Source organism: Rhinopithecus roxellana, chromosome 1 (assembly GCF_007565055.1).
Source record: "Rhinopithecus roxellana isolate Shanxi Qingling chromosome 1, ASM756505v1, whole genome shotgun sequence".
Taxonomy (NCBI): Eukaryota; Metazoa; Chordata; class Mammalia; order Primates; family Cercopithecidae; genus Rhinopithecus; species Rhinopithecus roxellana.
This window is the reverse complement of record NC_044549.1, coordinates 157367174-157392212: the sequence shown is the minus strand read 5'-3', so window position 1 is coordinate 157392212 and position 25039 is coordinate 157367174. Positions and strand designations below refer to the sequence as shown.

Below are 25039 nucleotides of genomic sequence, written 5' to 3'. Positions count from 1 at the left end.
AGGCAGAGGTTGCAGTGAGCCAAGATCACGCCACTGCACTCCAGCCTGGGTGACAGAGTGGGACTCCATCTCAACAACAACAAAGTCAAAGGTAAAGTAAAAGCTACACACTCTGGACCCTTCCCAAGTCACTGACATTTCAAATCTAAAATTAAAACTGTATTCATTACAGAAGTTGAATCTGAAACATGTTCAATTACCATGAAAAACAAATGTCACTACTACATGTAAAAGAAACTCCAGAATATTTGGAGGTTATTTTCAACCACATCATATCATAAAAGTAATTGCTAAAGAAAAACTTAGTCATCAACTATTTAACTGTTTCCATTAGAACAAATCTTTTAAGGTAGCTTCCTTAGTAAAAGAAATCTCCACTCTTCAACCCTTGGTTGGGAAATTTTCCAGATAACTGACTCAAAAACGGATCGCACACTTCTCTGTCTTCATAAACTGAACAACCGATGTCAGATTTACCTTTTCTGGATGCCCAGAGTCATCTTAACTATTTTTTAAATTGTACTATACTGACATAAAAGGAACAGAGAGGCTTGTCCCTTCACTAAATGGCCCCAAGTGGCCTTGGTTTTAAAGGTCCTGTTATAATTTTCAGGGTCACCCAATAAATGGCAGCTATTATTCCTTGTTGCAATCAGTGTATCTACCGCTGGTCTTCATTGCCAGCTCCTTCTCATTTGGCTTTTCCAGAAATCTAGTATAACAACCAGGAACACCTTATCTAAAACATGCGTAAAGAGGCTGAGTGAATGAACACTTGTGGGGTTCTATCAGGCACAGAGTTTGTAGCCTGCAAATTTTCACATCTATGTATGTTCACACTATGTAGCTCTTCTTCTCCACCCCCACCTACTTACCCTCGTAGTCAGGAACACGGAGGCTGCCATACAGGTAAGGAGTAAGAAATAAAAAAGGCCCAAAAAGGATAGGTTGCGTGGATAGAATGAGGAACAAGAAGTGAGAGAAAATTCAGTGTGAACCACGACCAGTAAAAATAAGGTCATTAAACTCCCAAGGGTGAAGTTCAGGTTAGTTACATTTACAACAATTACTTTCTACTCCTAAAGGACAAATACCTTTAAGGAAAATAATGGAGATTTGCGGATGTGATTTAAAACTCTACAGAAAATGAGCACTTAGGTCCCTACACAACTTTAATTCAGAGGTATTGATCTTTTAAAAAAAGACAACACATAACCAAAACATCCTGTCCATTTGGCATCTACCCTAACCTGCCTGGAAAAAAAAACCTCCACTAATTGAGAGTTTCAAGAATGACTCATATATCAAGGTGACTTTTAAAAGTGTATCTGCATGCTCCAAAACAATAATTATTGTGTGTATTACCCCCAAGTATCCTACTCTTGATTCGCAGGACACAGACCCTACCACCTACCTCAGACTTGCACAGTTAAGAATGCCTAGAATGGCCGGGCACAGAGTGGCTCATGCCCGTAATCCCACCACTTTGGGAGGCCGAGGCAGGCGGGTCACTTGAAGTCAGGTGTTCAAGACCAGTCTGGCCAACATACTGAAACCCTGTCTCTACTAAAAATATAAAAATCAGCTGGGGGTGGCGGTGCATGCCTGTAGTCCTGGCTACTCAGGAGGCTGAGACCGGAGAAACACTTGAACCTGGGAGACAGAGGTTTCCACCACTGCACTCCAATCTGGGTGACAGTGAGACTTGTCTCAAAGAAAAAAAAAAAAAAAAGCCCAGAATGTACATTTACACCATTTTAACCCCAACTGGACTAGAAGTTTAATCTTAAGCTGCCAAAAGGTGTTGACAGGGAAAGACAGAAATATAAAAATCACAATGCAAAGTCAATCTATTATTAGGTCTAGGTTTATTAAATATTGATAGCATTTGATGAAAGAGCTGAGTTGCACAATAGCATCACAGAGACATCCAACTCTAAACTACCTCATTCCCAAGCCTGCATCTCCTTCACATCCAGCTGGAATTAAAAAGGAAATATCCAGCTAGGATTAAAAATAAATCTTTTAGATGGTAGGTCATACATCATTGCCATAGGCACTGAAAAGGCACCTGGTAATACTCAACATCCATTCATATCTGATAATATTCAACATCCATTCTTGGAAGAAAAAAAAGATAGAGATGGATGCTTTTCCAACATCATAAAATATATCTCAGCATAAAAGTCAGCATCATGTTTAACAAGAAATTCTACTCAGGAACAAAATAAGAACCAGTATTTTTTAACATGGATCTGGAGATTCCAGTCAATGTAATTAGACAAGAAAAAAAAAATTACTAATACAAAATTAAGATATAAAATATGTGGCTTTAATACAGACAAAAAATAAAGTATAATCAAAGAAAATACTTCATTCATTATGGCTACAAAAAGTAAAATATCTTGCAATAAACTGAACAAGAAATGTGCAAATCTTATATAAAGAAAACTTTAAAACACTGCAAGGTATCACTCAAGACTAATAAAAGAAAGAACAGTATGTCTCGAGGATAAATTTTATATAATCAAGATGTCAGGCTGGGTATGGTGGCTCATGCCTATAATCTCAGCACTTTGGGAGGCCAAGGCAGGTGAATCACCTGAGGTCAGGAATTCAAGACCAGCCTAGCCAATATGGTGAAACCCTGTCTCTACTAAAAATACAAAAATTAGCCAAGCATGTTGGTGCTCGCCTGTAATCCCAGCTACTTCGGAGACTGAGGCATAAGAATCGCTTGAACCTGGGAGGTGGAGGTTGCAATGAGCCAAGATCATGCCACTGCACTCCAGCCTGGGTGACAGAGCAAGACTGAGTCTCCAAAAAAAAAAAAAAAAAAGATGTTTGTTCTCCCTAAATTAATCTATAAACCCAATTATGATTTCCATAAAAGTACTATGAAATCTTTGGGGGGATTTTTGGCATTGAATGACCACATTCTAAAATGCATATGGGAAAACCAGCATGAAAGAACAGCCAAGAAAATTCTGAAAACAAAGGTAATGAAGAGAAAAACACTCTACCAAATATTCAAATATATTACAAAGTTACGATTAAAACAGTGCGTAATTATTACATGAACAGTGAGTCAGATCAATGAAGAACAGAAAGTTCAGAAAGAGACCCAAATACATGTGAGAATTCAAAATATCAGAGAAGTGGCATCTCAAATTAGTAGGAGAAACACAGTTTATTCAACAAATGATGTAAGGATCAACCAGGAAGCCCTCTAAAAAAAGAATAAATCTGGATCCCTATCTCTTATCTAATAAGCATCAGATTACACATCAGGACAAAATCAGGATTCAAAAACTTTTTTTTTTTAATTTTTTGAGACAGGGTCTCACTCTGTCACCCAGGCTAGAGGGCAGTGGCACCATCTCGGCTCACTACAACCTCCATCTCCTGGGCTCAAGTGATCCTGCCCATCTCAGACTCCCAAGTAGCTAGGACCACAGGTGTGCACCACCACGCCTGGATAATTTTTCATACTTTTTGTAGAGATGGGGTTTCACCATGTTGCCCAAGCTGGTCTGGAACTCCTGAGCTCAAGCAATCTGCCCACCCCAGCCTCCCCAAATGCTGGGATCACAGGCTCCAGCCATGAATGAAGCAAAAATTTTAACATAAAAAATCAAAAGTACCAAAGATATCTCAAGTATCTTCTAGTGAGTTTGAAATGGAGAGGGTTTTTCTAACTGTAACAGAGAGTCTGATAAATGCAATTACACAGAAATTAAAAATTCTGCATGATTAAAAAAAAGACACACCAAAAAGCAAAGTCAAAAACAATGACAAAATGTGATAAATATCTGCAACTTCTATCACGGGACTAATTTTCTTAATATATAAAGCTCCTACTGGCTGGGCGCAGTGGCTCACCCTGTAATCCCAGCACTTTGGGAGGCCAAAGCAGGCGGATCACCTGAGGTCACGAGTTCAAGACCAACCTAGCCAACATGGCAAAACCTCCGCCTCTACTAAAAATACAAAAATTAGCCAGGCGTGGTGGTGCACACCTGTAGTCCCAGCTATTTTGGAGGTTGAAGCAGGAGAATCATTTGAGCCCTGGAGGTGGAGGTTGCAATGAGCCACAATTGCACCCCTGCCACTCCAGCCTGGGCAACAGAGTGAGACACAATCTCAAAAAAATAAGTAAATAGGCCGGGCGCGGTGGCTCAAGCCTGTAATCCCAGCACTTTGGGAGGCCGAGACGGGCGGATCACGAGGTCAGGAGATCGAGACCATCCTGGCTAACACGGTGAAACCCCGTCTCTACTAAAAATACAAAAAACTAGCCGGGCGAGGTGGCGGGCACCTGTAGTCCCAGCTACTCAGGAGGCTGAGGCAGGAGAATGGCGTAAACCCGGGAGGCGGAGCTTGCAGTGAGCTGAGATCCGGCCACTACACTCCAGCCTGGGCGACAGAGAGAGACTCCGTCTCAACAACAAAAAAATAATAATAAATAAGTAAATAAAATAAAGCTCCTACTAAGTAAGAAAAGAAAGACCAATAACCGAACAGATACATGGTCAACAGATACAGCCATATTTCACAGGCTGGGCATGGTGACTGATGCCTGTAATCCCAGCTACGTGGGACACTGAAGCGAGAGGATGGCTTGAACCCAGGAGTTCAAGGCTGCTGTGAGCAATGACTGCACCACTGCCCTCCAGCCTGGGCAATAAAGTGAGACCCTGTCACACACACATACACACACACACACACACACACACACACACAAACCAGGTGTGGTGGCCTACGCCTGTAATCCCAGAACTCTGAGAAGCCAAGGCAGGGGATCACTTGAGCACTTGAGACCAGGAGTCTGAGATTGAAACCAGCCTGGGTCAACACAGCAAGACCCCGTATCTCAAAAAAAAAATTTTTTTTAATTAATTAAAAAACAGTTCACAGATAAGGATATATATACAAATGGCCCCTCTATGTATGAAAACATGTTCAACTTCATTCACAAAAGGGTAAATGCAAATTAAAACTGACCTGAGAAATCATTTTTACCTCTCAGATTTTCAACAGCTCAAAATCACATCCTATTGATAGGCACTTTCTATTTTGCTAACAGAAGTGTACAACCTTTATAAGGGGCAATTAGGCCACATACATCAAAATTTAACAATGCACACACCTTTACGCTTAGCTATTTCTATTCTCAACATTTACCCCACAGAAATAGGTGCACATGTGAGAAATTATGTATGTACAGGTATTGCAATGTAGATTGCTTGTAACAGCAAAAACTGGAACCTGCCTAAATGGGCGTCAATAGCAGAATAATGAATGAATCACAATAAATCCATACAACATACACTACGTGATCATAAGAAAAGAATGAGGAAGCCTTTTATCTCCTTCTATGTAATGATCCTTAAAAAACAGTGTAAGCGAAAAATAAATTGCTACCGGGTAGAATAAAAAGAAAACAGGCAGGGCGCAGTGGCTCACGCCTGTAATCCCAGCACTTCCGGAGGCCGAAGCGGGTGGATCACGAGGTCAGGAGATCGAGAACATCCTGCTTAACACGGTGAAACACTATCTCTACTAAAAATACAAACAAATTTAGCCGGGCATGGTGGCGGGCACCTGTAGTCCCAGCTACTAGGGAGGCTAAGGCAGGAGAATGGTGTGAACCCCAGAGGCGGAGCTTGCAGTGAGCCAAGATCGCGCCACTGCACTCCAGCTTGGGCAACAGAGCGAGACTCCATCTCAATAAAAAGATAGTAAAAGAGTGCTCACACCTATCTGCTTACATAGGCATTCAGTATCTCTGGGAGCATATAGAAGAAACCAGTAACATTGGTGCTTATCTTTGGAGAGTGAGACTGAAAGACGGAGGGAAGGGGGAAACAATTCATAGCATTCTCTTTTGGATTAAAAACCATGTGAATGTAATACCTACTAAAAAATGAATTCAAATTAAATTTTTTAAAAACCTTAGTAGCATTTAAACACTTCCCACTCTCCACCCCCAGCCCCCAACCACTTATTAGGTTCTGATGATTCTCTCTAAAACGTCTCCTGTTTATCCTATTTCCTTCCCAATTCTGTGGCCATACTCCAACTTCAAGTCCTTAGACAATTATCAAGGGTCTCCTAGCTGGTCCTCGTACTCCCCTCTACCCATTAAGAATGCACCTAGGCCGGGCGCGGTGGCTCACGCCTGTAAATCCCAGCACTTTGGGAGGCCGAGGCAGGTGGATCACAAGGTCAGGAGATCGAGACCATCCTGGCTAACACGGTGAAACCCCGTCTCTACTAAAAACACAAAAAAATCAGCTGGGCGTGGCGGCGGGCGCCTGTAGTCCCAGCTACCCGGGAGGCTGAGGCAGGAGAATGGCGTGAACCCGGGAGGCGGAGCTTGCAGTGAGGCGAGATCGTGCCACTGCACTGCAGCCTGGGTGACAGAGCAAGACTGTGTCTAAGAAAGAAAGAAGGAAGGAAAGGAAGGAAAGGAAGGAAAGGAAGGAAAGGAAGGAAAGGAAGGAAAGGAAGGAAAGGAAGGAAAGGAAGGAAAGGAAGGAAAGGAAGGAAAGGAAGGAAGGAAGGAAGGAAGGAAGGAAGGAAGGAAGGAAGGAAGGAAGGAAAAAAAAGAATGCACCTACACTCCACCACCAGATTCAACTCCCTTTAAGGAGATGACCTTGGCCTGGACGTGATGAAGTCCCTCCTCTACGCACCAGTGGAAGCGGACTGCTTACAGAATGCCACACTCCTCGTCTTGGCATTCAAACCCAAGGCACCTTTACAGCTCTGTTGTCTGAGCTTATGTTTTTTAATTCCAATTACACTAGAAGCTTCTTACAGAACACTCATTATCAAATCCATCTTTTTATTCTCAAAATTGTTAGAATGTTGTCTTGCACAAAGTGCTCAAGAAATGTTATTTGAATAAATGAATAAATAATAAATAGTGATATAATTTACAGAATTTAGGCTGGGCATGGTGGCTCATGCCCGTAATCCCATCACTTTGGGAGGCTGAGGTGGGTGGATCTCTTGAGTCCCAGAGTTCGAGACCAGCATAGGCAACACAGCCGGACATGGTGGCGTGTGCCTGTGGTCCCAGCTAATCCGGAGGCTGAAGTGAGAGGATCACTTGAACCCAGGAGGCAGAGGTTGCAGTGAGCCAAGATCATGCCACTGCACTCCAGCCTGGGCAATAGAGCAAGACTGTTTCAAAAATAAACAATCTTTTTAAATGAAGAAAAAAAAATTTACAGAATTTATATATCTGATTATATTATACTGAAAAACAAAAATGACAATGAAAAGCATGGTCTCTCATTCAAGAAACTTGAAGAAAAAAAGTTTAAGAAAACCAAATACTGTTATTTGCCAACGATCAGTTTATGCTAAAATAATCCATTTCACTAGAGTTTCCAACTCTAAATATGGTCTCCTCACCTCCACCCGCAAACATGGTCTCCTCACCTCCACCCACATCTCCCAGTTTCTTTGCTTAGCTTAATATTTTCCTCACCTCCAAGACAACACTGCCTCAAACTCAATGCCCTAAGTGATTTCGCTTCCTGCCTCTCAAATGGGATACAAATGGCTTAAGTACCTTGATGCTGCTTGTTCTCATATAACAATATAAGTAATAAATACATAAATAACAATGTAAGAAGATGTACAATCTATTTCATTGATAATGGCTTCCCAATGATTTAAACTTAACGAACACCTTGTCTCCACAAACCCACAGGAAAATCTGTAAAGTTTTACACTGCATATAATAAAAATAAGTCAGTCTACTATATTCTTACCTATCATTTTTTTAAAGTCCATTACACGCTCCCCATGTCACAAAGAGGCTATTTAACATCATTTTAATGATGTCTGCTCCTTCTCCTCCCCCTCCTTCTTCTTGGTGTCAGCAAAAGTAGAGAGTCAAAAATTTAACAGCTTTCATGAAAATAATGAAGTATGTCAATATTTCAATAGTCGTAACATATTTTATCCATATTCTTATTACAGAAAATGAAAGTATTTTCTCATTAATCAAAGCAAAACAAATTGTAACCTTTTTAGATGGCAGAATATTCTTATTTGTGGTGGCAGTTTCATAAGACATATACATTTGTCAAAACTCATTGAACTGTACCCTTGAAAAGGTTCCGTTTTATATACTGCAATAAACTCAAATTTCTTTAAAAATAAACTTTTCTAAAATCAGGTATTTCTCCTTTCCAACAAATACAGTATACTAGAATAAGGATTCAATTCCAAGCAACTCAGAAGAGTTTAAAGATTTTACTGTGGGTTGAGCAAATGAGAAGTTACTCCAGTTTTACATATGAAGAAACTATCAGTGAAATGAGTTGTATAACTTACCACACTGTTATTGTCAGGCCAACACCAGAGAGAGCAGACTCATGAATAGAGCACCAGTCCTGCCACCATTTTGGCTCAGTAATGAGGCCTTCGGTAAGTTCTCAATCCCTTCCCAGCTGCAGAATGAGGAGGTTAGACTCATTTGCTAAGGGCCACTTCAACTTTAACATTCTGATTTTATATTCTAGAGATTTGAAGTACACTTTAAAAGTCCTTTGAGGGAGAAACAAAAAAATCTTTTTTTTTTTTTTTTTTTTTTTTTAAGAGACAGGGTCTTGCTGTTGCCCAGGCTGGAATGCAGTGCTGCTATCACAGCTCACTGCAGCCTCAACCTCCTGGGCTCAAACAATCCTACCACCTCACCCTCCCGAGCAGTAGGTACTACAGACACACACCACCACAATCCCCTGAGTTTTTACATTTTGTGGCAGAGACAGCGGGGTCTCACTATGTTGTCTAGGCTAGTCTTGAACTCCTGAGCTCAAGCAAGCCTCCCACCTCAGCCTCCCAAAGTGCCGGGATTATAGGAGTCAGCCAGGGCACCCAGCCTCTAGAATTCTTTTATCAGCTCATTGACAAATACTATTAGAAAACCCTAGGACAATCCAATGCACTGACGGACAGCAATCATGGGATATTCAAATTACAAAAGATTTCCAACTTTACAACAAGCTTTTACATTAAGAGATTCTCTAGGCCACTTAGATATTAGTTCACAGAACATTAATTTTGAGAGGAAAGAAGACAGAAAAAGTGTTAAGTGCCAAAGTTAAGAATAAAATCATTCAAAGGAAACTAAACATCTCTGGTAATATGATGAAAATAAATGCACATCTGAGTCAATTCCCATACAAATTTTCAGAACAACTGTACTGTGTAAAGAAGGCATGAGTAGGCTGATGAAAACAACCTCTGTTTAAAAAAAAAAAAAAAAAAATCTGGCATATATAAAGTGCTTTGGTAAGAGGCATAAAATGATTACAAAGGTTTTTTTGGTCTGTTGTTTTTACAAAAAAGGAAGCCAGGCATGGGGATGCCTGTCTGTGGTAACAGCTACTCAGGAGGCTGAAGGGGGAGGATGGCTTGAGCCCAGGAATTCAAGACCAGCCTGGCCCATTTAACAAATGAAAAACAAAGGGAGCAAAAACTTCATCTACGTGGGGAAAAGGCAAAGAAAAAGCCCAAAATTTAAAACCCAAATTTCATAGTCAAAGACCATCAGAAAATTCATTCTTTTTTTTTTTTTTTGAAGATGGAGTCTCGCTCTGTCGCCCAGGCTGGAGTGCAGTGGCACCATCTCGGCTCACTGCAACCTCCGCCTCCCAGGTTCAAGCGATTCTCCTGCCTCTGGCTCCCGAAGCTGGGATTACAGGTGCCTGCCACCACACCGGGCTAATTTTTTATATTTTAGTAGAGATGCGGTTTCACCATGTTTCCCAGGCTGGTCTCAAACTCCTGACCTCAGGTGATCCACCCACCTCGGCCTCCCAAAAGAAAATTCATTTTTATAGAAAAAAAGCTGATTATATTCATTTCTATTCATAAAGATAGCATTTCCCAAAGACTCTTCTAAATAGTTTAAAGGAAAAAAAATGGATATCCATGGTTAAAATAAGCACAATTACTGCTTACTATATCACCCTGGTATAAGTTACGATTGCATTCAGCTGCATGTCATAGAAACTTACCCATAGTGGTTTAAACAATCAGGGCTCTATTTTTCTACTAGAACAATCTGTCCCAAGATAGAAACTCCAAGATTGGTAGAGTAGTTGCAAGAAGCCATCAAGAACTCCTTCGGGCCGGGCGCGGTGGCTCAAGCCTGTAATCCCAGCACTTTGGGAGGCCGAGACGGGTGGATCACGAGGTCAGGAGATCGAGACCATCCTAGCTAATACGGTGAAACCCCGTCTCTACTAAAAAAAAAAAAATACAAAAAACCAGCCGGGCGACGAGGCGGGCGCCTGTAGTCCTAGCTACTCGGGAGGCTGAGACAGGAGAATGGCGTCAACCCGGGAGGCGGAGCTTGCAGTGAGCTGAGAGCCGGCCACTGCACTCCAGCCTGGGAGGCAGAGCAAGACTCCGTCTCAAAAAAAAAAAAAAAAAAAAAAAAAAAAAAAAAAGAACTCCTTCGATCTTTCTGACGCAACTCTTAGCGCTTGGCCTTCCTGGAGCAAGATAGGTACACCCCCTTCATACAGAAAGGTGGGAAGGGAAAGGGGAAAGTTGTGTGCCAGCCTCACAGATCCTGTTTATCAAGAAACCAAAGCTCTCCTGGAAGCCTCTGCCCTGCAACCACTTCTACTAACATTTCATTGGCTGCTACTGTGTCACCTCTGGCAACAGGGGAGTCTGGGGAGATGAGAATTTTTAACTAGAATGTTTGCCACCCAGAGCAAACCCAGAATTCCATTAGGTAAGAGAGACCATTTGTCTTAGAAATTCAAAATACATATTTGATGTTAAGGGCTCTGAGAACTGTGCAGTAAATAAACATGTTTGACTTTTTTTTTTTAATACAGTACTTCTCAAAGTTATTTGAACATAAAATTCTTTATTTCCTTTGAACAGCCTGTTGAAACAGTATTTGGTGCAATTCATCCTGGCATATGCTGCTTTAGGAACTAAAGGAAGAAAAAAAATCTACTCTTATGAAATAGATTGTTTTCTTTTTTTTTTTTTCCCCCCTGAGACAGAGGCTCACTCTTTTCACCCAGGCTAGAATGCAATGGTGTGATCTGGGCTCACTGCAACCTCTACCACCTGAATTCAAGTGATTCTCCTGCCTCAGCCTCCCAAGTAGCTGGAACTACAGGTGACCCCCACCACGCCTGGCTAATTTTTGTATTTTTAGTAGAGATGGGGTTTCACCATGTTGGTCAGGCTGGTCTGGAACTTATGACCTTGTGATCCACCCACCTCGGCCTCCCAAAGTCCTGGGATTACAGGCGTGAGCCACCGCACGCAGCCAAAATAATTGGTTTGCATATGTAGAAAGGGAAAGGAAATAGGTTGCGTTTAAGCAAGGGATTCTGGAAATAAAATTGCTGAAGTGATAACAAAATTCTACAAGCAGGATCTGATGTGTTTTTACTTTTTTATGTAAAGTCACCACTCTAGTGAGAAAAATCTTTTATCTTTCCGCTTTTTGCTTTTATAGGTTGGGCCATACTCCCTCTGCTCTTCACCATCCCTTCTCAACTCCTGAACTGTCATTTCCTTACGTAACTCCCCTCTGTTCTAACAGTCCCCGCTGGTCTCTAAATGTCCATTCCTGAGCTTCTCCAAGGTTTCACTCACTCTTTGCTTCAGCCTCTCATGCTTTAATAATTTTTCTTCTCCTATTTTCATTTTTGTTTTCTTTTTAGTCTCTCTTACATTAAGGTACACCAGCATCTCTTATTTTCTTAAAATACTACCAAAACAACCTAGGGCTTAGCATTTATTTACTAAGGCAGTCCTTTCTGCACATTTTGTATTCAATCTGTACAAAATGACTGTCCTTTGAAACCTCATGTAGGCTGCTGTTAGCTAAATGCTGTAACAAACAGACTCTAGTATTACTTCCAAGAATAAATATGCATATTTATAGGGAAAAATCAAAACATAATTTTTCATTCTGATTCTAAAGCTTTCACCAGAAAGACATTCATCATACCCAGTTCCATTAAAATATTCACTTCTTTTAATCCACTTCAATAGCGAAAAGAAAAAGTAAATTACATTTTTCACATTTCCAAACACCATCCATTTCCATGACACACATAGGTATCTCCTTGCCAAGAAAAGCCAGTGGTTGTCTGTTTTGGAAGGGAAGTAAGAAAGTGCCACTTTTTATTTCCTGAAGAAAAAAAAATTAAATAGGTCAAATACATAAAACTTTCATGAAAAAAGCAACACTTCATTTCAGCCATTAAAAAAAAATGTGTTTAAATTCCCCAAAGGAATTCCATGCTCTACACTGGGCAAGGCTTATTCACTGCTGACTTTCAAGAACCAGACATGACTTATCACACCGTGTAACCAAGGCACTGAATGGAACTGAAACCCTAAGGAGTCTTCTTATCTTTCTGCTTTCTAGATACCAGGAAAAAAAAAGCAGCAGTTAAAATTATTCACTCTTCCAGTAAACAGGCATCTGGAAAGTCAGAGGAATGGCCGGGCACGGTGGCTCACGCCTGTAATCCCAAAACTTTGGGAGGCCGAGGCGAGTGGATCACGAGATCAAGAGATCAAGACCATCCTGGCCAACATGGTGAAACCCTGTCTCTGCTAAAAAGTACAAAAATTAGCTGGGCATGGTGGCATGTGCCTGTAGTCCCAGCTACTCAGGAGGCTGAGGCGGAAGAATCACTTGAACCTGGGAGGCAGAGGTTGCAGTGATCCAAGATTGTGCCACTGCACTCCAGCCTGGGCAAGAGAGACTCAGTCTCAAAAAAAAAAAAAAAAAAGTCAGAGGAACATGAAACACTCAAATGCCATAAAGAGCCTTTTCTTGCCAACTCTTGGTTATACGGATTTGCTATACTCTTTAGGGGCTGAAATTACTCATCCAAGAAGGCATAGCCAACTTGCCCCAAGCAGAAATTTGGACAGCATCAATTTAGGTCTAGCAGAACACTTCTCAAATTGCTTCCAAAGAGAAGACTGGCTCCTCCTAGCCAGCAGAGGAGCAACCATACAGCCACTCACCCCCATCATGCCTTTCAGTCCTGTCCAAAGTTCAAGCTCCTTCCTGCCCCCCACCTCCGACCCTTTCCCACAATGTCACACCCACAGTCCAAAACTTCCCTCGGATCCCCACCCTCCTACACGTTTCTTTATACTGAACCTCTTGGAACCACCCTTTGCCCCAACCTCTCTTCTTATCTTGGTTGAAACCTGGAACTCTTGATGGAAGCACACTGTAGCTTCTCCTCATTGCCCAAAGTTGCTTCCAATATAAGACTCCTCCACTCTTGGGTAAAATTTACCTCCATGTCTCTCAATCAGTCTGTCTCATTCACTGAAGACCTTTTCCCCTGGTTCAGTCCTCCCTGAGTCACCAAGTCCAGCAGTCATTCCAAATGACCTTAGAATCCACCAAGCACACTGCCCAATTAGTTCCTTGACCTCATTCTGTAACCTCCTTCTTGGTGTTACTGTCTTCCTCCCAAAGACCTAGCGTGGCTTTCCCATCACTACTCAGAATGGCTCCAACTCTGACAGTACCTGCCAAACATCTCACCGCATTTCCTTTTGTCCCTACGATCTCCTTCCCTGAGATCTCTCATGCCACCTCTCCCACCACACCAACTCTTCCATCCCTTCTGATGCTCCAATTTGCTAGCACCTCTATTTTCTTCTTCTCTGAGAGGCCTCTTCTGTCTACATCTCCTTTCTCCTCCATCCTACATCAGCTGCCCACTAACCAATGATCTCAACTCCCTCACACTCTCTTAAACACTCAACCAAATCCTAACCCCAGATCCTTCTACCTATCACCTTCTCTGTTCCTCTCCTCAGGACACTCAACACCAAGGAGAAAACCACACAACCATTACAGCAGATGCCATAACAGATTCAGGGGCTCCATTCTGGAGATCCTCAGAGCTGCCCAGCAAACCTGTTGAGCTCTCTTTTCATTCCCCTTGGGAGGTTTTTGTGGAATTTTTTGTTTGTCTGTTTGTTTGTTTGTTTGTTTAGACAGAGCCTGCTCTGTTGCCCAGGCTGGAGTACAGCGGTGTGATCATGGCTCACTGCAGCCTTGACCTCCTGGACTCAAGTGATCCTCCCACCTCAGCCTACCAAGTAGCTGGGACTACAGGCACACGCCAACTCACCCAGGTAAGAAGAGATGGGGTTTCACCATGCTGCCCCGGCTGGTCTCAAACTCCTAAGCTCAAGGGATCCTCCCGTCTCAGCCTCCCAAAGTGCTGAGACTACAGGTGTGAGCCACCACGCCTGGCCAGAGGCTTTTTCAAACCTCCCCCATTTTGCCCCAGCCTCAGGGCCCACCATCACCCCTTCCTCCCACTCTACTCTCAGAAGATAACCTCACCTCCTATTTTACAGAGAGTAAACCAAGAACACCTTCAACTTCCTGCCCTCAAACTCACCTTCATCTGTATCCATCAATGTCTTCCTTCCCATTCAGTGGATAAATGTCCTTCCTCCTGCTTCAGGTCAACATGTATCCCAGCTCAGAACTCTATCCACACTAGACTTCCTAGGCATTCGCTCTACTACATTAATGCTCTCTTATGCTCTCACACTTCCCTCTCTGTCAGTTTAATGTGCCAAGACTCTCTCACCCTGTTTTTTTTTTTTTTTTTTTTTTTTTTTGAGACAGAGTCTCACACTGTTGCCCAGGCTGGAGTGCAGAGGTACAATCTTGGCTCACTGCAACCTCCGCCTCCCAGGTTCAAACGATTCTCCTGCCTCAGCCTCCAGAGTAGCTGGGACTACAGGCGCATGACACCACACCCAGCTAATTTTTGTATTTTTAGTACAGACAGGGTTTCACCATATTGGCCAGGTTGGTCTCAAACTCCTGACCTCGTGATCCACCCACCTTAGCCTCCCAAAGTGCTGAGATTACAGGCGTGATCCACCACATCTAGCCAACTCTCTCATCTTAAAAAAAAAAAAAAAAAAAAAAAATCCCCTCAGACCTAACAGCTGATCCAACTATGACCTCTTCTTCACAGTCAAGCTTCTTGATATATCTCTCCCAACTTCTCTCCCAGTGAATCTGGCTTCCTTCCCCACCCCTCCAGTGAAACTCCCCTAGCTACAGTAGCAGCACACCAGCATGGCCATAGTGGCCAAACTCCACAAACACATTCAGACCACACTTGACCTGGCTTCTCTGGAACATCTTCCCGAGCCCTCAATTAATGCACACACTCCTGGGTTTCCTTCTATATTACTAGCCAGTCTTTTCCCTCTGTCTGCCTTTTACATCACTGTTTTTCAAACTGCCAGTCTTGAACCTAAGTCTCAAAATCCTGGGCTCAAGTGATCCTCCTGCCTCAGCCTCCTGTAGCTGGGACTACAGGTACATGCCACCACACCTGGCTAATCAGAGGGACGAGGTCTCACTATGTTGTTCAGGCTGGTATCAAACTCCTGGCCTCAAGCAATCCTCCTACCTCGGCCTCCCAAAGCACTGGGACAACAGGCATAATCCACCATACCCGGCCCACTCCATATATTCTTTAATAGACAGCCAGACCTAGCAATCCCATGATTAAGTATTTAACTAAGAGAAATAGAAATATATGTCCGCAAAAAAGACTTACACAAGAAATGTTCACAACAATTTTATTCATTAAAGCCAAAAGCTAGAAACAACCCAAATGTCCATCAATAAAACATATAAGCAAGCCGGGCGCGGTGGCTCATGCCTGTAATCCCAACACTCTGGGAGGCCAAGGCAGGTGGATCATCTGAGGTCCAGAGTTCGAGACCAACCTGACCAACATGGAGAAATCCTGTCTCTACTAAAAATACAAAATTAGCCGGGTGTGGTGGTGCACACCTGTAATCCCATCTGCTCCAGAGGCTGCGGCAGGAGAATGGCTTGAATCCAGGAGGCGGAGGTTGCTGTGAGCCGAGATCGCGCCATTGCACTCCAGCCTTGGCAACAAGAGCAAAACTCCACCTCAAAACAAAACAACAACAAAAAACAGAATATATAAGCAAACTGGGTGAACCCATACAATGGAACACTACTCAGCAATGAAAAGGAGCTACGACTGATACAGGCAACAATGTGGCTGAGCTCCAAAGTATTAGGTTGACTGAAGAGAGACAGACACAGCAGAACACCTACTACGTAACATCATTTTCATGATATCTGAGAAAGATACAACTGGTTTGATAAAACTCAGAAAGCGGCTGTAGAGAGACGGGGTGGATGACTGACCGGAAATGGGCACTGGGAACTTTCTGGGCTGATGGAGATGTCCTATATCTGGTTTGCCGTGTTGATAATATGAATGTATGAAACTGCCAACTCAGGCCGGGCGCAGTGGCTCAAGCCTGTAATCCCAGCACTTTGGGAGGCCGAGACGGGCGGATCACGAGGTCAGGAGATCGAGACCATCCTGGCTAACACGGTGAAACCCCGTCTCTACTAAAAAATACAAAAAAAGCTAGCCCGGCGAGGTGGCGGGCGCCTGTAGTCCCAGCTACTCGGGAGGCTGAGGCAGGAGAATGGCGTAAACCCGGGAGGCGGAGCTTGCCGTGAGCTGAGATCCGGCCACTGCACTCCAGCCTGGGCAACACAGCGAGACTCCGTCTCAAAAAAAAAAAAAAGAAATTGCCAACTCATTTCCCTTTTTTAAGTATTTTCTGAGAGTGCCACGATCTCACAGCAAAAGGCCTTTGGAATTTCCTGTCTACTTCCCTGTCCCTTCCTCACCTTCCCTCACAGGCTACACTGCTCGCATGCTGAAGTTCTTATCTTTTCCCAAATAGATGATGTTCTCCTTCACCCCTGGCCTCTCTGCTTGAACAATCCCACAGCCCTTGGCATGCCCAACTCCTACTGTCTTTTGAGACTCAGCGTAGATGTCACCACTGCCAGGAAGTCTTCCCAGTCCCCAAACGAGATTAGGTATCCACCTTGGGCTCCAACAGCTCCCCGTACTTACTCATATCAGAAGCCCTTTAACTCTGAAATGTGCTTCACCATTTGCCTCCCCAGAATGTGAATTCCCTGAGCACAGGGTCTCCAAGTTATTTGCTGAGGGTGTGCCAGGTGTTGAGAATGGTAAATGTACTCAATTAACGTTTGTCCGATGGGTGAATGAAACATTAAAAAATTGCTTTCTCCTCAAGCTAAACACAGAAGGATGAACAGTTGCAATATCAGTATTTAAGGAAATAACTTGAAAGAATAAAAGGTCAATATTTTATATTTAATACTTCAGTAACCATATATACACAGGAGACTGTATTATATCAAGATCTGGTGCAAACAAAAAAGAAAAGCAGGACAAACAGACTCTGCTAACTCTTACTCTAAAAGCCAAGATAAAAGGAAAATGAAAGTCTTCTTGGGTAAATAAATGAAACTCAGGGAGGGCATCCTGAGCAAAGGGAAGAGTCTTTGATGGATACAAAAGTGGTCACTTTTTCAGTTGATTTAAGCAGAACCGAGAGTTAGCCCAACAAACCTCTCCAAGCTGTGTAAATTCCAACAGAAGCAGCTAGGAGCCAAACAATGATCTGGAAACGTACCAAGAGCTCAAAAGCATCAAGTCTAGACACCTCAAACTCCCCTGAGAGGGATCTGGCTGCCTGCCTACTGCCAAGATCCCTGCTGACCCCAATTTCTTGTATTCCATAATCATTTTTAGATGGATTGCTAAGAGGTAACTTTAAGAGAAGCAGCCTCAGCCACCTGCCATCTTTCACATCTCAGATGGGGCCCGTCTTTCCTTTGAAAGGGAAAGAAAATGGACTAGTGTTAAACTGCAAGTGAAACAAATTCCTTAAATAGCAGGAAGCAGAGAAAATAAGTAAAGATCTTCCTCTAGCACTTCTAGCTGCCAAAAGAATCTTCAAAGCAAAAAAGTGCTGGCCGTATTTCTTCAAGTGCTGTCTGATTCGCCAGAATACTTTTCAACATTCCAGAACGATTATCCGCAGGCTGCTGGTTACCACCAGGGCTTCTCTTTCTTCCTTCTCCTCCCAGTCAAGAATGCAATGTATGGCCGGGTGCGGTGGCTCACGCCTGTAAAACCAGCACTTTGGGAGGCCGAGGCAGGTGGATCACGAGGTCAGGAGATCGAGACCATCCTGGCTAACACGGTGACACCCATCTCTACTAAAAATACGAAAAATTAGCTGGGTGTGGTGGCAGGCGCCTGTAGTCCCAACTACCCGGGAGGCTGTGGCAGGAGAATGGCGTGAACCCAGGAAGCGGAGCTTGCAGTGAACCGAGATGGCGCCACTGCACTCCAGCGTGGGCCACAGAGTGAGACTCCGTCTCAAAAAAAAAAAAAAAAAAAAAAAAAAAGTGACACATTTCTTCTTATACATTTTTTAAAATCCTCCTAGATGCCTCATTACCCTCCTGGCTCTATTGTCAGCATCTGAGCCTGGCATCTGAAACCTTCAAAACAACAAACCCATTTAAAGCACAGGCATGTCTGCAGGGGTAAAAGTGAAAAAGCAAAAATTGAGATAAATGAACTAAAAAGTGATAGCCACTGTCATTGAAAGCAAACACCATGGGTAAAATAGCAGAACACACAATTGGCTAACACAGTTTTGACAAAAAACTTTTTGTCAATTTTTTTAAATCATCATAACATACACACAACAAAATTTGCCATTTAGTCATTTTTAGGTGTACAATTCAGCGACATTAGTTGTATTCACAATTGTTATACAATCATCACTACTATTTCCAAACCTTTTTCATCACCCCAGACAGAAATGCTGTAACTATCAATCAATAACTCCCCATTCCAATCTTTCCTCACTCCTTGGTATCTTCTAGTCCACTTTTTTTCTCTATGAATCTGCCTAGTCTTGATATTTCATACAATAGGAAGCATACAATATTTGTCCTTTTGTAACTGGCTTATTTGACTTATTAGCATAATGTTTTCAAGGTTCCTCCATGTTGGCACATGTATCAGAACTACATTCCTTTTAGTGACTAAATAATATTCCATTGTGCATATAAACCACATTTTGCTTATCCATTCATCTGCTGATGCACACTTGGGTTGTGTCCATTTTTTGAATCTTGTGAATAACGCTACAATGAACCTTGCCATACGAGTATCTGTTTGAGTCACTGCTTTCAATTATTTGGGGTATACACCTAGGAATGGAATTGCTAGGTCATATAACACGCAGTATTTTTTTTTAATCAAGTATATTCAATAGTTAAAAAAAAAAAAAAAACTTGGATTTTTTCCTGATTAAAAAGCAATATATGTTCATTGTAGGAAATCTGGAAAATAATTAAACCACCCAGAGAAAATCACTGTTAATAGACTAGACAGTAAGAATATTCCCTTAAATCTTACTGTCTAGTTATACACATACACAGAGACAGACACACATGGATATTTTAACTAAAACTGGGTTATTTCCACTTATCATTATATCAAGAGCATTAATTCCACTGTCATTAATTGTTCTTCACAGGCCAGGCACAGTGGCTCACGCCTGTAATCCAACACAGGTGGATCATGAGGTCAGGAGTTCAAGACCAGCCTGGCCAATAGGGTGAAACCCCGTCTCTACTAAAAAAAAAAAAGAGAAAAAAAAAACTAGCCATATGTGGTGGCATGCACCTGTAGTCCCAGCTACTCAGGAGGTTGAAGCAGGAGAATCACTTGAACCCAGGAGGCAGAGGTTGCAGTGAGCTGAGACTGCACCACTGCACTCCATCCTGAGCAACAGAGAAAGACTCCATCTCAAAAAACAAAAAACAAACAATCAAAAAAAAGTTCATCAGAAACAACACTTAATGTATGAATGATATTTCATCAGATAGATGAAGCATAACTTTATTAACTATTCCCCAATTTAGGCTGTTGCATATTTTCCATGGTCATAAATCACACAGCAATGAACATCTTCATGAATTATTTCTTTTGCACTTCTTTGATTACTGTTTTAGCATATCTTACTACAAGTAGAATCACCAGGTCAAACAATATAACCATTGTTAAGGCTGTTGATAAAGACTACCTATTTGTCTTCCACAAAACCCATACCAATCTATATTTCTACCAGCAAAAACAAGCAGCTTTTTAAAATGTAAAAACAAATTAATTATATAATCATAAAATAATGTAATATAAAAGAACAGCTGACAAACTGGTAAACCATGTGGTAGCAATGATTTTTTCTATTAAATGATGTGAGCAGGCTAGATGAACTAAGGTTTTAGACATCTAGGAAAATGTCAAGTTTTCAAATGGCAATCCATATTTTAAACTAACAGGCCTGCTAAAGCACTGATATATTTACATATGGACAAGTGGAGAGAAAAATTTATGTGAAACCACCACCTTCCTGATAGCTGTACCGATCCCTAAATTCTCCTGTTGTCCTTTTTATACATGCCTGAATAGACTAAGGACAACTCTAATGCCTGAAACACATTTACTTAGGAAGCATCCAGTACTTAGGTTTCAGCAGATGGGCAGTTCTACTCTCTATAACTTTACCAACAAACACATTTTTTTAAAAAACCAAATGATGATTAAAAAAAAGAAATCCTGCCTGTGGCACTGACTCATCTCCTTGGAGACACCTTTATCCCAGCACATCAATCAGCCAATTTGGTTGCTTCACATGAAAAGAGTGGGTACAGGAGTTCAAGGTTGCAGTGAGCTATGATTGTACCACTACACTCCAAACTGGGCAACAGAGCAAGATCTTTTCTCTAAAAAAAAAAAAAAAAAAGGCCAGGCATGGTGGCTCACCCCTGTAATCCCAGCACTTTGGGAGGCTAAGGCGGACGAATCATGAGGTCAAGAGATCAAGACCATCCTGGCCAACATAGTGAAACCTCGTCTCTACTAAAAATACAAAAACTAGCTGGGCGTGGTGGCACACGCCTGTAGTCCCAGCTACTTGGGAGGCCAAGGCAGGAGAATTGCTTGAACCTGGGAGGCAGAGGCTGCAGTGAGACAAGATTGCACCACTGCACTCAAGCCTGGCAACACAGCAAGGCTCCGTCTCAAAAAATAAATAAATAAAGCATAAGGAACAAGCCACACTAACAAAAGGGGAGCCAGGGTCATTTTGGGAGGAGAAAATTACCTAAAATTCCCTCCTTCATCAGCAAACAAGGTGTCAAATTCCTGCCACTAGGACTCTGATCCAAAGTTATAGTCCCCAAAGTCAACACCAGTGACATGGGCTCCCAAAGTCACCACAAATATGCTCTAGGGACACTATCTGGACCGGAAGCCTCGAAACAAAAGTCAGTCAGTGACATACGATTCAGCCCTCAAGTCCAAATGCACTTTGACCAGAAGCAGGCTTTGGTTTGTTCACTGTTTTTATTTTTGGCTTTAAAATTTGTTTTGAATCAGTTGACCATCTTTAAAAATTAAGACAGCTTCTGGTACAAATCTATATCTCTGGTTTCTCTTGCAATATCCAAGGATCTCAACATGGGGTCCATTCACTACACAGCAGCCACAGGCCAGAGCTGAGAAGCAGCCGCCCTGTCAGATGCGATGCACTCTCAGGGCTCCACGCTCCCACCTTCTCCAGATGCTCAGGATGCCAAGGCAGAGGTCAGCAGCCCTTGACCAGAGAGGCTTTTACTGCTTTTCTGACACGCTTGTTTCTGTGACACAGCCTGAGCCCTGGAGAACATTTGAGCTTGTGACCCCGGGGTCTGATACGAATAATGTATCATGCACACAAATAGGGTTACTGGCCAAACATCTGCAGATCCTATTATGACTAATAAAATCCAAACTACTTAAGGCACTACTCAATTCAGAGAACCTCTTGCCATTAGGGATTGCCTGAAACAACAGACACTACTAAGTTTTTTGTTTTTTTGTTTTTTTTTTTCTGAGATGGGGTTTCACTCTTGTTGCCCAGGCTGGAGTGCAATGGTATGATCTCGGCTCACTGCAACTTCCATCTCCCAGGTTCAAGTGATTCTCCTGCCTCAGCCTCCCGAGTAGCTGGGATTACAGGTGCGTGCCACCACGCTCGGCTAATTTTTGTATTTTTAGTAGAGACAGGGTTTCACCATGTTGGCCAGGCTGGTCTCAAACTCCTGACCGCAGGTGATCCACCCCACTCAGCCTCCCAAAGTACTGAGATTACAGGCGCGAGCCACTGCGCCCAGCCACTACTAAGTTTTTTAATGAAAAAGGGGAACTCAAGTTTTTTACTTTTTCAATAATAACAAAAAAGATTAGAAATCAATTAAGAATGTATTTAAGAAAAATTAAGAATTTTATTGTTACTTTTAATCAAATACAAAAACCCTTGTATTAAGAAAAATTAAGAATTTTTTAAGTCATTTCCTTCTTGACTACTGTGTACAAAATATAAGGCTTCTATTGAAGCAATGACGTAATGATGAGTAAGACCCTGCCTGGGCACTTGCAGGCAGATGGTGGACAGCATGTGAGAGGAGCAATGGCAGGAGGCACAGCGGTAAAGGTAATGGCACCTGCCTGCGAGAAGCACAAGAGCCCTCAGGAGGTGACAGGAAGCCTTTATCAAAGGACAAGGATCTGCCCGGCTAAGGAGAGGGAACAAGAAGCAAGACTATGACACAAGGTCAAGGTGGAGCTGGGCTTTGGTCCCATTCTAGCAGAGCTGGGACTTCCTTTGGCGGTCACAGGAAGTCACCCAAGAGTTTTTAGTGTTGCACGCTTTAGAAAGGTTACCATGGAGATGGTGGTCACTTGCCTAGAAAAGGAGGAGCTTGGGCTCAAGGAGGCCTTAAGATGATGAGAGTGGGAGTCCAGATCAGAAGCAAGGAGCATCGAAACAAAGACGAGGGTAGGAGGAGCAGACCACAAAGGCAGCTATGGCTCAGTGGCTGTTAGATACTGGCAAATGAGACAAGAAGTTATCAGAAAAGACAAAGGCAGGAGGAGCAGACCAGAAAGGCAGCTATGCCTCAGTGGCTGGTTAGATACTGGAGAATGACACACAGCAGTAATCAGGATGATTCACAAAATTTCTGGCTCTGACAACTCAGTGGACATCAGAAACATGGGGACCAACACAAAAAATAAAGGAGGGGGAGCAGTAACTGGAAGGTGAGGGCGAGTCGGGGAGACATAGAGACCAGGATCCCATCTGCAGAAGTGTGGCAGCTCTGGATCTAGGCACAACCAAGGTCAGCCCTCGGCCCAGGCTGTCCCTGAGCACACAGCACAGCACCAAAGCTGGAGGTGCCAATTTCTCCACTCAACTCAGCTGAAGAGCAATTCCCACAGCATCACTAAGGCTGAAAAATCAGAATGCTATCTTCCTCACAAAGGCCGAAGCATGCTTTGTCCTCTGCCTGCCTGTAGAGAGTGTCCAAATTACCAATGGCAGATCTTACACCAACATCAGAAGTCCCTTCTCAGCTCCTCTTGGCCTCTGCAAATGCCACCTTCCCCTACTCCATGATCCCTGCGACAGCACTGAGAAGGTACTTAGGCAGGGCATGGGGGTTGGGAGGTTTGGTGAACGTCTAAAGATGACCAACACATGAAACCAGACCTCAAAAGAACCTAACAGATCAGGGAAGACTCAAGTGGAAACACTCCACGCCCTGAGCAAAGTATGACAGGCTGGGGGAGAAAAATAGAGCAAGAATCTGTGTTAGATCATGTTCCCTGGAGGCAGAGCCTGATGTGGGGATTCACATGCAAATGAGAGCTTGAGGAAGTGCTCTCAGGATCAGGAGAAACTGGAAGAAGGTGAGGGAAGCTGCACAGGAGTTGAGATAAGCCCAGCCTCCGTCTGATCCCACAAAAAGCTCTGAAGTAAACTGTACAAAGTTTGTGCTGCCAGGAAGCAGGGGGTTGGGTTTGATACTCCCAATCATTGACTTCACTCAGAGATGTCAGTTACTGGGTACAAGGTCACTCCAGAGTGGAGGATGAAGGTTACCTCCCAGTCATCTCCAGGCTAGAGGGTTCCTACCCTGGCAGAGCAGAATCTTCCAGTGAAAGGTACAGGCATGAGGTATTAGCAGCTAACTCCCTCAATTAGTCAAGGACTGAGTATCCTGACCCAGTAAAGGGGATCTGTGCAGGGCACCAACAACATCTACAATGTACAGAGTCCATTCTAGAAATCCAGCAGAACAATATACATGCAGGGAAAGAGGGAAGGCCATTCATCATTATGAGTCTTTTCATCTTTCCACCTCTCTGGAAACCATCCAGGAAGTTAACAAACTCATCTGTACAAGGTGGTTGAGCACCTCTGAAAAGCCTTGAGCATGGAGTATAATTTTACAACCCAGATTGAAGGCTTACCTCCCAAGTAACTGGGTTTATTGTTCCCTATTGCAAGCAGCAGCCTGCATTTCCACCTACCTTCTGCCTAAGAGTACTTTGGCCTCAGAGTGAATCTCCACGACCACACTCGAGCAATAAACAGGCAGTCATCCTCAGCCATATAACTAACTACTTTCCTCCAATTTTTATGGTGATTTTTATGCTGACTTTATAAAGTTTCATGTTTTACTTTCCAGATTTCATCATGTGCACTCAATGCGCCCCAGGAGTGTTGTTAAGCAGTTTTAATTTTCCAAGAAGTATTTCTCTGCCTTTCCTTTCCACTAAAGCATAGCTAAGAAATTGGAAAAGGCCCCTAAAGCAAGTTTTCTGTACAGTGTGTACAATCTGGACCAAGACATTCACGAAGGAATTGACTTAAGGAGAACTTCCAAATCATGGCTGGAGCCCCCACCATCCATGATGGAGTTAGAGAGTACGTCTACGGTGATACAGGGCCAAATAAGTAAATTCCAGAGTAACAAAATTAACTTTGTAATAAAAGACTATTTGATTATTCAGAGAAAAGGGAGCAGGTGTTTGGTAAGATGCCAGAGAAATTCCTTAATTACCAGCCAAGTCCAAAAGGAAATAAATGATCAAATCAATTAACTCATTATTTATTATTTACTCTGTGATTAAACTTACAGATAAAGCTTCTAACAATACTAAGGGGAAGTTGGGGA

At 42.8% G+C, this 25039-nt stretch overlaps 1 protein-coding gene across 3 annotated transcripts in view; it reads right to left on the bottom strand.

Moving 5' to 3' along the window:
* The window catches only part of OSBPL10 (oxysterol binding protein like 10), a 329028-nt gene that overhangs the window by 270625 nt on the left and 33364 nt on the right, over positions 1 to 25039 (bottom strand). The window contains exon 1 of one of the 3 annotated variants that reach the window (XM_030932578.1): positions 876 to 967. The exons of the other annotated variants lie outside the window; for them this stretch is intronic. The gene's annotated coding sequence lies outside the window, so the exon portion shown is untranslated. Of the gene's footprint in view, positions 1 to 875; positions 968 to 25039 lie in introns of those variants that run through there. 3 annotated transcript variants of the gene reach the window in all.